Genomic DNA, 13,751 nt, shown 5'->3' on the forward strand with positions numbered 1-13,751 from the left:
GATACCTCATGATTTTACTCTACCAACAGAAGAGATGCTAACAAACCTACCCAGTGGGCTGGGGCCAGCGGAGGCTGGAGTAGAGAGAGCTCTTTGTAGCATTCCCTATGTCAGGCTCACGTTAACATCACCAGATGTGGTTCTGGCACTCCACGTTAGCAGATCTTGGACCTTCCATTCCCTATGCTTCTCATCTCAATAGCAATCCATTCTTGAAATCATCCCTTTGGCCTTGGTTGACTATGAGTAGAGGAGAGCTACCAGTTCTAGTTGAGTTAATTCTGCATTCACATGTTTTTCATTTTTCCAGCCTTGCAGTAAGAGAGACAGGATCAAGGCACTTAATAGTTTTTTTTTTCTTGGCTTATGAAACATCGAATTTGGACCATAAGATGCATTAAAAAGTTTTTTCTCGTCATCTAGAGAAGTAAAATTCTGTTTGCCTCTGTGTGGAAGAAATACAGATGAAGTTAACCATACTCGCATTTTTTCTCCTTCTGTGCTACTTATCTGTTACACAGCTTACACTATTTTCCAAGAATTATTTGAGAGAAACTGCATTTAATCAGAGACCTCTATTTTAGATTTGTGGAACTGCATTAAAACCAACCAGAAAAAAGGAATTCTGAATACCCTAAAACCTTACTTCTCCTGCCATGAGTCAAAAAGCTCTGAGTTTCAAAAAGAAATTATAGCAGAGGTGAACTCCTTAAGAATAATCCGATTTTTTTTAACAGGATGAAAAGATGAGCGGATACCAGCATCACCAGCTGACTGCAATGGGTAACAGAATCATTAACTTTTAAGTAAAAATGCTACCTGCTGAAGTTAAAAAAAAAAAAAAGAAGTCCAAAGCCAATTGTGAAGAAGCCACATGGTGCATAGTGAGCACAGTAAGGGGCAAAGGTTTGCCACTGGGACGTGACCGAACTCTAAGTGACAGTGCAGTCTGATCAGGTGTCCTTAGGGTCCTGATTCTGAGTCCCTCGCAGCAGGGCCAGGAAAATTGGCAGTTCTGCAGGATCTGAGCTGACTGTAACCACACAACTGCGCCTGCAGGAAGCGTCCCCAGCTCAGAGTAATGTTCTCATTAAGCGAAGCTTCTGGAAAGGTGCATCAGCTGGTAAAGAGCTGTGGCTGCGTCCAGCTCCAGTATATTTTCCAACGGTTTTCACAGAATACTGTCATTGCCACAAAGACTCCCCTTTCTGTGCTGAATCAGCACATCCAGGACCAGCTTGAGCTTGGTGTGTAGAGCCATCTGGCAGCAGCCCTGGGCAGAGGTGCTGCCTGAATGAATGCGGAGGGGATTTATGTAGGCAGGAAAGGGAAAGGAATACAGGTCAGAAACATAAAGATGGGAGGGCAGACCAGAGCCATCTGATCCACAAAAGGGAAGGTTAGCAACAGGTTTTTCATCCTGCATCACAAACCAAACCTCCCCTGAGGCAAATCGCTTAATTCTTCTAATTTCATTTTCCTTGTTGGTGTACAACTTGCCTAATAGAAACCATGTGAACAACTCATTGTTCCTCAAATTACTCCAAAGTTCCAAAGTTCTTATTAATAAAGATGAGGCTGAGATATACTGAGGTAGGATGGAAAAGAGCAGGAGGAGAGAAATTTAAAAGAATAATTAAAATAAGGTGGAAAACTTTTTCAGATGATTGGAGCTATGGTGCAGCAATAAAAGAAAAGCCAACTATAATAGGTTCAGAAAAATGTAATGGCAAAATCCTCCCAGCCAAAAGTGTTTAAAAGAAAGGACGAGAAGAGGTTTGGAAGTAATCTATTTGCAACATTTGGATCTTTATTATTCATGATAAAACAGAACTTTCCTAATCCAAATTTATTTTCAAGAAGAGCATATTATCAAGAAGGGATCACTATTGGGCTGAATCTTTCAGGCAATAATCTTTGCTAGCACTAAACAATCACTGAAAGGAGAGCAGAGAAAGAACCATCGCTGTTTGCTTTTAACCCCATCAGTGGGGAGGGAATATGTAGAAAGCTAACAGATAGGTGCTGGAATGCTATATTTTCATAACGATTTTTTTCCTCCACACATAAGAGCAATCATCTTATTTTTTTCACCCTCTGCTGTTATTCGCATATAGAATTACTCAAGATAAGGGTGAAATTATTGGTTGTCTACCTAGCAAATTAAATCAGATGAAAATATCGTGCAAATTTTAAGCAGAACTGTTCCTACACACTTTTATTTAAAGAGAATTTAATTCACTTAGAGAGAGCATTAAGCTAAAAGAACATGGCCTGCTGAATTCTCAGCAACGGGGGCTTCAGATGGAGCTATTTGCCTAAAGCCACCTTCTTTTGCATTTGCTGAACACACAGAGCTCACTTGATGGGGCTGTTAATTTAGCTCCTCCAGGAAGGGACATCAAGAGATCACTGCGTCCAACCCCTGCTAAAGCAGTTCCCTGCAATTGGTCACACAGACCTGTGTCCAGATGATCTTGAGTATCTCCACAGAAGGAGAATCCACCACTTCTCTGGGCAACCTGTGCCAGTGCTCCGTCACCCTGACTGTAAAGAAGTTCATCCACATGTTTGTATGGGATTTCTTATGTTCAAATTTTAATTTTTAATACTCCTAAATTCCTAAGGAACGCAAATTTAAATCAAAGTGAAAAGGAAAACAGCAAATATTTTTCTTCACAACATCAGAGGAAGTTAAAATCTCAGAGATGTTGAAAGAAACAGTACCACCCATATTACAAGAAAAAAACAACTAAATTTTATGAAAAACAAGCAAAATATATATTGGCCTCTGTCCAAGCCCGTGCACCCATTGGCAACAGAAACTGTACTTCTCAGTCATAAAATCACAGAATCACAGAATGGCCTGGGTTGCAAAGGCCCACAATGCTCCTCTGATTCCAACCCCCTGCTGTGTGCAGGTCACCAACCAGCAGCCCAGGCTGCCCAGAGCCACATCCAGCCTGGCCTTGAATGCCTGCAGGGATGGGGCATCCACAGCCTCCTTGGGCAACCTGTTCCAGTGCCTCACCACCCTCCATGGGAAAAACTTCCTCCTAATATCCAACCTAAACCTCCCCTGTCTCAGTTTAAGACCATTCCCCCTTGTCCTATCACTATGCACCCTCCTAAACAGCTGTTCCTCCTCCTGTTTATTCGCTCCCTTCAGATGTCTCCAGCATCACACACATGACATCCCAGAGGTCCTCGGATGCGTTATACTCAGCTGATCACCACAGCACTGCCTGCAAAATACAAACTCTGCCTGTCTGCAGGCTAGGGAAGAAAAGCCATTTTCATCAGAACCAGTGACAGAGGCATGGCAGACTTGGATGTTTCCAATGGTTCCATGAGAACTCACTTTGAAATACAACGTTCATCAGTAATTTCAGCACAACACCAAGTGAAGCATAAAAGCAAAATGAAAAGCAGCAGCACGATAAATGAAATAACGCAAAAGTAACTTTGAGCTTGAATACAACTCCTCTCCAGAACGCATCAATGCGTTATGTATGAATGAAAAGAAGTGAACAGCATACAACACAGGACTTTGTCCTTGCAAATAAGAGTGAGTCCCCAGTGCTGACAGCGTGCTTGGCGGCATCATTCCAACAGCAATGCCAGTGCTACTGGTCTCACTCCACCTAGTACAAGTGTTTTTCTAGTCCATTAGCTGGGGAAAAATGTGTGTGTGTATATACATCTGTATACACATCACACATACACAGTCACTCTCTGGTTCTGAGTTGCTGCTCTGAAGGGCCACAGATGACGCCTGGGTTTGCCATGTCGATGCCATGCTCTTCCTGCCAGCAGCTGCTCTGCACAGCTTTCCATAGACAAGCCCTGTGCTGCTGTCATGCTCCTAACGTCTACGATCATCTGAACTCTGACTCATTTTGTTTCTGGAGCACACCACGGCAATGTTTTACAAACACTGCCTTCTGAACAAAAATCGCTATGGTACCTTTGCAAACAGTCCGCCAGCCAGTTTCAGATTAATTCAAATCCCCTTTCTTGATTTTTTTTTTTCTTCTAACATCTGAAGATTCTACCTTGTCCCACTTCTGCAATCTCTTTCTTTTAAGACAGATTTATGGCAGCATTATAGTTCCATCTACATAGCCATGAAACCTTGGACCCTGCAGCAGAGCATGAGCTCATTCTAAAAATAAGAAGGCTTCACAAATAAATGAAACCACATAAGAACCCCTACGGTGAACTATGAGTATATTATACAAAGCACAAAGGGGCCCCGTGGAACACAGCAGCTCTGGAGTATTCTGGGAACATTTTTATCCTTACTAAGCAGATGAAAGATGACTCAGTTTTTGAATCTCTACAGGATGAAAAGAAATTCACCTTGGATTAGGGTAGATACCATGTATGATGAGAGATAGGCAACAGATTTCTCCAGTCATTTTTTTTCATGAACTCATTTTGGTTGTTATGTGGGTTCCTGTCAAATTAATGATTTACAACTGCTTTAAACATTTGCACAATTATTTTACTGTATTGGTAAGAAGAAATTCACAACTTCTCCTTGGCCAAGGGAAACAAAAATAACGCATCAACATTCACAGTCTTTGGGGGTTCTGTATGTATTCGCTGGGGAAGAGGAACTTGGGGAGGAACATGGGGTAAGAAGGCGGATGGGGAGAGGGCACCTCCTGTGGGTAAAGCATAAAAAACTATCAGACCAATCTCTACCTAATGTACACAAGCATACATACATACATACATAACAAACACTATTACCAGATAATAAAGTGAACATAAAAATGCTAATCTAAAGGCTTTTCATATCACTTAGTTTTAAACAGAACTGGTCTGCAAACTCACTGTAAAGGTTTACCTATGAAAAAGGGAAACCAATTACTTAGAATACACGTGCACTCTCTGCAGTGCAAAATGCAACTGGGTCATAACTGTAGGAATAGTGGGTTTGGGGCACTTGCAAGTTAGATTTAAATGCCACTGTAAGGAGCTCATGATGCAGTTCCTACCTCACTGATGTCATGACCACAGATGCCAAGGTTGGGTGTGGAGTTCAGATTGCCATCTGATATCAAGAATGGTTGTTTAAGGATGCTGCAAATGGAAGAAGTTGTTTCTTTCACAAGTAGTAAATTCTCATAGATTAAATTCTTAATATTTTTAATACAGGAAAGATGTTCTTCAACTTCCACATTATGGAGAACTGATTAAATCCTTTGGATGGAAGCATAGCTGATACCATGGCATATAAAAGTCAATGTAAAATGATGAACCAATTTATTTTGGATGCCATCTCCAAGCAAACAGAAAGAAGAAGGTTATCAGGAGTCAGCATGGGGAAACCAGGCTCAACCAAACTGGCAGCCTTCTGCAATGTCATCACCATCCAGGTAGATGAGGGGAGAGCAATGGATGTTGTGTACCTCAACTTCAGCAAGGCTGCCTCTCACAACATCCTTCTGAAGAAGCTTAGGACATGTGGGATAGATGAGTGGTCAGCGAGGTGGACAGAGAACTGTCTGACTGGCCAAGCTCAGGGGGCTGTGATCAGTGGCACTGAGTCCGGTTGGAGGGCTGCACCTTGCGGTACCATATGTACCCCACCAGCCCAAGAGTGAGGGCGCAATCCATGCACCTTTGTGTTTCTTCTTGCTCTTATTCTCTGAGCAGGCTTGGGTAGTAATTCAGGCTGCTACTGCTAGAGATCCTTCAGCTGTATCATTTTCAGATCCTTACAGTTAGCATTTCCCAGTCGGCTTGGTCAGAAGGAGAATGAGCTACAAGGACAAAAGTGGGCTTCATGTTTGTCTTAGTAGCTTAACCACAGCTGATCATCTCAGCAGTATTACGGGCTGAGGTGATCCCATTTGCAAAGCTCTAGTACCCTGTTTTTTGGATCCCTCAAATTTCTTGCCTTCTTGTTTCCTCATAATCATTCCAAATTACTCCTTCAAAATTTTCTTTTTAATCATTAAGAAGGGCAGCCCTTTAATCATTGCTTTTCAGTCCTTCATTGTTTGCTCATCCCTTCCCAGCTCCAGGGAACAACAAAACAGTGTGCAGAGGCAAATACTTCAGTAGCACCCTGAGAAGAGAGCAAGTGCAGACAGACTGGAAAACCCTTAATGTGGCAACAGGCTCCTTCACAGCTCTGTGCAGGAACTGCAAAGTAAACAGGACCGAAGAGCTCTTCCCTCCTATCTCAAAACAGTAAACTGTACCAGCTGCTTCTCTTTGCAAAAGCAGTGAATGAATTTCCATTTCTGATGGTCTTTGGGGGTGTCAGCCACACTCTTGCTCCTTGGCAAAGTAGGTGACACTACTTTGTTGCACAGAGAAATGGGAGGATTGACCTTAGGATTCATATCCAAGCAGACAGACTAACTGCTCAGTTTGACTTTGGTTTTCAAGCTATATTTTTTGCCTCCTGCGCTGACCTAAATACTGCTGTGTTTGTTTTACAAACATGTCAGGGGAAAACTGGTCTTGCCCTTGCCCTACATTTCCCTTTATTTTTTCCAGTTGAGCATCTTTAATATTTTTCCCTCTTTCCCCCTTATTATAGAACCTACTTTTTCAAGTACAATACTTCAGTCATTTGCTGGAATTCAAAAGCTTGTGAGGGGGCTTCATATCCCACTATTTAAAGGGCCAGCATTGAACCGATCTATTTCTATTAAATAAACAATTTGCTATTCGAAAACACTTAAAATGTTACTGCTTTGATTAATGTTTATAAGGCTTTAAAAAAACTCAGACTGACAAAGAAAAATTCCATTGCCAGAGTTTACCATTTCTGAAATAAAGGAAAAGCTCACTTACCTCTTCTGATGTTCATTTTCATTCCACTGCTTTTTGTTCCCATCAGACTATTCCCTCTGTGCACCTGCTCTCTATCTCCATTTATCTGATTAATTATCCTCACTTCTTCTCTACAGGCTTTGACAAGCTCCCTTTGCTTCTCCAGCTTCATCCCTTTTGTTGTTGTTGTTGCTTTTTCTCTTTTTGTGTGCTTTGTGTGGCTTGAATCTCCACCCTAGCAATACTGACACTCAAAATGAAACACAACACAGACACCACCAATGAACAGTATTACACAAAGTAACAATAAATAGCAAAACATCTTGGCTAGAAACCAATTTTTGGAGAATTTATAAATTAAACAGCTGAAAGAGTTGGAGGTGATGGCTTTCTGTGATACGTACTCCCATGGAGAAACAGCCAGAATCAAAGAGGTCTTTAAGACTGCACTGTACACATTATTTCCCTTTAGATAATACAACTAAATAATCGTTGTTTCAGGATCTAATACAAAGACTGAGCATCACAGAGGTGCTTCTCTTTTTTTCTTTCTACATCAGAGTTGCCTGGTGGTGTTGGCTGTAATTAGTTCTTACTAGAATTTCCACAATTAATTATTATTCCTCTCTTGCCCTGCTGTCAGTTTGTTCTGCCTTGCCAAAAAGTCCCGCTGCTAAGCAAAAATTTACCTGTGCTCGATCTAGAGAGGAATGATGGTCCAGCATTGAAATCACATCTGTGATATCTCCTTGTGTTCTCAGTTTCCTTCTCTGCTCAAAATTCATGTAACCTTTCCAAGTATTTCCGTTCCAAACTCTAAAAGGTCAACAAACCCTCGAGCACCTTTGAAACCAGAGCACTCTCACTATTCCACCTTCACCTTTTCATGGGACTGGCAATGCGTGTCACTGGCATTTCAGAAACTGCACTGGGCAGCACGCAGAGAGCAATGCCAGGTGTTACTCACCTGAGCAAGGTGCAGCCTGTGCTCTCTTTGTCAAAGAGCCGGGGAAGGTAGGAAAACATACTGGTAATTTTGCACAGTCGCAATTGCTTGGTCTTACATTCTCGCCAGCAATTGTTTCCTTTCACATACACCTGAACCAACCTGCACTTATTAGATGCCAATTTGCCCTGGGCGTGTTGGCTGTCTTTACAACTGATCCATCATTCACATTTAATAAAGAGAATCAAGTCCTAAATGCAGGTATGGTGAGATGTGGGTGTCTGACCAAGCTGTGGCCTCACATATCCCACCTCCAGTTGTGTTTTGTTGTTTTTTCTTTTCCCAAGCATGCTATTACTGTCTGTGACTCATTTCATTAATCTGGAGAGAAGGCTAGAAAACAAGTGAATAAACACTCTGCTTCACAGCCTTCTGTCTGCACTGTTTACTTCTCTGCTAATGAATGAACAGCTAAAAAAAACAGAATTATCCTAATTGGGGACGTTCAAAGGGACATTATCTCCTCTTTGTCAGTAGCCCTGCCTGGGTCTGCCAGTAATTACACTACATAGTGAGAAGATAAGCTGAAAATGTGTGCTCCCAATAACAGTGTAAAGATGAGAAAGTCCAGGAAAACAGTGGGAAGGGAAGTACAGGCCCAACATCAGAAAGGACAGCACAGGAGTCCTTAACGTGACTGCATCTTCTCTGTTAAAAGTGCTTAGAAAAACAACATGAGAAACACCAGGCACTTGTCATGCCGGACACAAGAGCCATCTCCAGCACTGCAAGGTCAGGCCCGCTCCTCACACTGTGCTGGAACTCAGACTTGGAGTCGTGCAGCTCACTCCCTGCACAGGCAGGGCTCTTCATTTATCACACATAAAGGCAGGCAAGTGTCTGAAACGTCCTACTCTCCCTTTATAAATTTTACAGCTGTCAGAACGATCCTATCTCTGGTGACAAGAATAAAGCTAGAAGATGAAGGACTAAATGAGAAACAAATTACTGTAGCCTCAGTTTTGCCCTCCAGTGCAGGAACTATAGGCATTCAAGGTCTAACTTCTGCCATTCTGGAAGCCTGGCTTTTACTCTCCCTTGCTATCCAACAGTCTGACACTGCTGCAGAAACACATATAGATGAACTGTTTGGCACAGCCCCTACTTCATCCCTACTGCTCCCAGATTCACATTCCTTGCTTCCCATGGAAGCACAAGGGCAGAAATATTGCACCGTTTCTTCATAAAATAGTATTTAGTGCCTACAGAAAGCATTTTAAATAACATTCAGGTTATTGTGAACAATTTCCAAGTTCAAGCATGATGCCAAGCCTGCACATGAGCTTTATGTGCTCTTCCCTCTTTGTTGTTACATATGCTGAGATTATGAAATTTAGTCTAACATTTATATTTCTGCACCTCAGCCCAAAGTTGAACACATTCTTCTCTGATCTCCTTTCAAAGAGAATCCATTAATTTCTATATCAAGGAGGGCTGACGTTCAATTCCTGAGCTGAACATACAGTCCAGCAGAAAACTGAATTCAACATTTGGCCGTTCCTGTACAATTTCTCTTCCTGCTCCCATGGCATGGAAGCAGTTTGTAACAGTCTCCATCACAGAAGTGGAATATATACAGTTTTGGTCACAAATGACATTTTATCCCTTCCAGTTGTCACACAACTGCCCCAAACATGCCCAAACACTTGTAGAAGCTGCTGTGTACATCCTTGTGTCCTTCTAGATGAGACCATGTTATCCACACTGTCCAGGATGGACAGAATGATGGGACATCATTGGTCTCTGATGCTGCCAGAACACATTGGCCAATGCCACCTGGGCTGCTCAGGACTTTGTAAGATGGCAAGTCTGATTCCAAGCCTGGCAGGACTCATAAACCTTCAGTCCTTGTGTAGAACTAGGGCTGCTCCCAGAGAGGACAACGGGATGTGATTTGCCAAACAGCTTCTCATAAAACTGAAGTTTCCTATAGAACTGAAGAACAACACTGTGCAAAACTGTCCTCTCATGCTGCACTTACTTGTGTAGAATACCACAGGATATTCTTCTCTTTGCAGTGTTCAATGGTAGAAGGGAAAGAAATGACAGAGATATGCAACTATGCCACATTCATCAGCAGTGAGAATCTTACTTCCTTATGGTGGGAAAGAAACCAAAAGTGAACCCAACAATGAAATTTCTGACTGAATTTTTGGGAGCTCTGCAACCCAGTATCTCTCTACATATGTAAATAAATATATTTGATTTCTGCTTCTAAATTGAAAGCATTTGGACCACAATACTTGAAATATGTTCACATGCATTTGGCATATCCCTTCAGAGATGTAAGCATACAAAATCAGCCTTGTCACGGAACTCATCGACACACAAACAGAAGACTAGTAGGTCTTAAAAAAATATCACTATTTAAGACTAATAGAAATGAATACAAATTTCTTCTTTCACTTACGCACTTGCTGATTCTAATCAAGAAAGCTCAAAGTCTTTGGTTGCCTGGGCAGGACTAATTAGAAGCTTCCACATTATTACTTCAACTTATTCAATAATACCTACCTCCAAAATATCACCTTTATTTCTTATTTTTCATGGAAATAATTTTCCGATGCTGAGAACAAGATTTACCCCAAGGGAAGTACACCTTTTCAGCAATCCTACAGAGAAGAGTTCCAGGCTTTACAAAATGTTTCTGCATTAACTTGCATAGTACAGACAACCACCAACACCTAGGAGTGGTAGAGAAAGGAAACAACTCTCTATATTAGACTGAAGTTATGGGAAGAAGGTTTGGTCTGTTGTGTGTGTGACTAGATATGCTGTATCAAGCAATATCAACAAACTATTATCTTATTATTACTGAGTTCCTGTCAGTCAGGCACAGAATTGCCATACTTCGAGATGAAGGAAGCCCCAAGTGATTGTGATTGTGCAGGATGCCTTACGACACCGAGTGGTGCAGTTTTGGAGTTAATGATTGCTAACCAGGTAATTGCTCCAGGATCCCCGAGGAAAAGCTCAGAAACTGGCTGCTTGTGAGAATGACAAGTTAATCGAGAAAATATTTGATAGCTCTACCTAGTGCCAGCCAAGGTTAGAGCTAGATGCAGAGAAGTTATTTTGAAACAAGGAGGCAGCACTGGCTGAGTCACTTTAAATCAGGAAATTCAATTCCTTCCTACTCCTCGGATTTTAAATATCTTACAGCAAAATGCTCTATAGGACTACTTTTTTTAATGTTTAGAGAAGAACCTGAAATACTGCAGTCCCGTCTTTCTAAAGGAAGAACCCATTGCTTCATAGCAGTGTAAAATATATCCAACAAAATTAAGAGTAATAGAATTAAGGGATTTAAAAGGAAGAGAACTAGTCCATCCCATTTTACTCTTTGTGGTGAAGTATTCCACACAAAGATGCAAAAGTCAAGAGGAAGAAACGAAAGTATTTAAGTGGCTACTTCTCAGCAAGCTAATAAATGACCAACTCCAAGAGATTTAAGAACAGCAGTGCTGTGACCCAGGACACTGGAATGGTACTTAGCAGAGCTGATTGAAAAAGGTTTAAATCCCGTGGGAAACGGGAACAGAATTTCCTATGAAATTGAAATGTTTATTCTGAATAAAGCTGAGGTTAAAGCACCCTGGGCAGCAGCTGAAAGGGCTGATGGCACTACCTACAGCCCCACATTCATCACAGCACTGTGATGGGGGAAACGCAGCAACCTCTGAAGAACTCTCAGCAAGGGGAGCATGGCAGACCTGCATACCACACCATCAAGGAGGGAACCTCTATCACTCTGAAAGAAGACCAGCATCATTTTGGGTTACCTCTCAACACACCCAAAAATATTAGAGAGTGTAGACACAGCCCCTTCTCAAATTGGAAGAAAAAGTACTCACTTCTAGTTGAGTTCATTTCTTTGTTGAGGTCTTCTTTTATCCCCACAGAGAGGAACATTTTTCCTCCTATTATTTATTGCTTGGGACTTTGCTCCTTGCCATTTTACACACAATGGAGATCCTTATCTCCTGCCAGGAAGTGTGATTCCTTGAAAATCCTCTAATACATAACAGTACTACAAAAAGTTTAGAAGAAAAGAGGTGGTAGAACTGTAACTAAGACAAAAAAAAAAAAAAAAGATAAAAAGCACTGCATCATGGAACACGTTAGTCTTGAGCCAACTATTTAGATTTTTTACTCATGACCAAAGTCAAACATACGGTGATGAACCAAAAGATAGGAAGATAAAGTCTCTAAAAGCAAAAAGAAGAAAGCTTACCTCACTTTGACAAGATTTCTGCAAGAAGAAAGGATGCTCATTCATGCAACTTTGGGAGAGCTGAACTTATCTGCAAAGCATATTTCAAATCTGAAGCATATTTCTTCAGTTATCAGTCTCTCTAAAAAAAGAGCTATTTATTTGGTTCAGTAACAGGATTTGCCTCAAAGTCTGATTTATAAACATCAAGCTGAGTCTTGCTTTGGACTATCTCAGAAAACAAACAAACAAAAAACTCTGAATCTTTATTGTATATCTATCTTTAGGGAAACATCATTATTGCTGAAGTCAGTAATTACTCTGGGTTGGAGCAACTGCTAGTATCCCAATCAGAATTTCCTTGATCATTACTCAAGCAGCAGCGCTTTTATTTTAAAAACCTTAGTCTTCCTCCCCCACCACTCTTCTAACACATTCTATTCTAATTTTAGTCTTTTGAGAAGTTTCTTTTCCAGATCAACCCACTCTTTTTTGCATTTAAATAATTTTCAGTTTTCTTAAAGAGCTCAGCTTTAGCAGGTGTTTCAGTAGCTAAGCAATAAGAAGTATCTCTTGAGGATATCTTCCATGTTTCCCAGACAGATTAGCCTGGAAGTTTCAAGAGAACAATATTAGGCAAAACATCCATGTCATTTCATTGCAAAACCACAACAGAATTCCTAAGATGAAGAATGCTAAAAGACACATCCCCCAAAAGAAGCATGCTCCCATAAACAGGTGAAATAAGAAGCAGTTGTAGCTCTAGCAATACCAGTAATTATCTCAAATGCAGTAAAATTCAGAAGCTTTGAGGCTGAAAAATCGAAGAAAATTACGAAAATTAGGAAAACCTTTTTTTGAATTATTCAGTTTCAGTGCAGTCCTGGGATCAAGAACGCTAACGGGCTTGCAACCATGGACCAAATAAATACATACCAGTGGATGCGGAAGAAAACAGCATGCTGTCAAAGCAGCAAAGACTTCACTACTAATTTGGGGCCTGCAGACTCACAGAGCTTAAATACTGTTATTATCAGACATAGAAGTTGAACTGAAGCATTCGATATACCCACTGGGTACTGTCAGGAATAACCCCTCTTCAGACAAAAGATAGTCTGGCCCTTCACGTCACTTCCAGCTATTTGGAAGGCGTATTTTTTTTTCTTTTGACACTACGAAGCTAAAAATGCTGCAGCACACTTCAGCAATTGCTTCTCCGCAGTCTCCAGCAATATGGAGGAGCCCACTGACAGCAACGCCTCTGTGCCTTTATGCAGTGAGAGCAGACCTATGAGATCTCGGCATCTGGCAGACTCACCAGGCAGGGAATTTTGAAATAACGTTAATGCCAGGGCTTGCTTACAGATTTATCAATACTGGTATTCATCTGCAGTCACGGGTTATCCTTGCTGAGCTTCCACATTTCCCCAGAGTGCAGAAACATCCTCCTCCTCCAGTGGAAAAGCAGGCTCTAATGAAGAAGTTGCATCTACCCTGCTGTGTCAGTACAGAGGTAGCACCTGCAGCAAAAACATCAGTTGCAATATAATGCTATAGCAGACATTTCCCACCTTACTCAAAACTCCCCTTTCTACTCCCTTTACCTCATTAAATTCACCTAACCAGACAAACCAAAATAATTCCTATTTTAAAGCTGTATGTAATACTCAAAAACATTTTTTGTACCCACTGCAAAGATTTCAGGGAAATGTTTCTTCAGCAAACATTATTACC

General features: G+C 41.2%; 1 long non-coding RNA gene across 10 annotated transcripts in view; it reads right to left on the reverse strand.

The window, feature by feature from the left end:
- Nucleotides 1-13,751, reverse strand: part of LOC116232300 (uncharacterized) — a 31,315-nt gene that overhangs the window by 16,312 nt on the left and 1,252 nt on the right. For 3 of the 10 annotated variants that reach the window (XR_016470011.1, XR_016470013.1, XR_016470010.1), the window contains 2 exons: nt 6,820-13,537; nt 51-6,082 (listed from right to left, as the gene is read on the reverse strand). This is a non-coding gene — a long non-coding RNA (uncharacterized LOC116232300). The remainder of the gene's footprint in view (nt 1-50; nt 6,083-6,819; nt 13,538-13,751) is intronic. The other 7 variants (XR_016470018.1, XR_016470015.1, XR_016470012.1 and 4 more) reach the window with 7 other exon arrangements.

The sequence above is a fragment of the Phasianus colchicus genome, chromosome 11 (assembly GCF_987193195.1).
Source record: "Phasianus colchicus chromosome 11, bPhaCol1.hap1.1, whole genome shotgun sequence".
Classification (NCBI taxonomy): Eukaryota; Metazoa; Chordata; class Aves; order Galliformes; family Phasianidae; genus Phasianus; species Phasianus colchicus.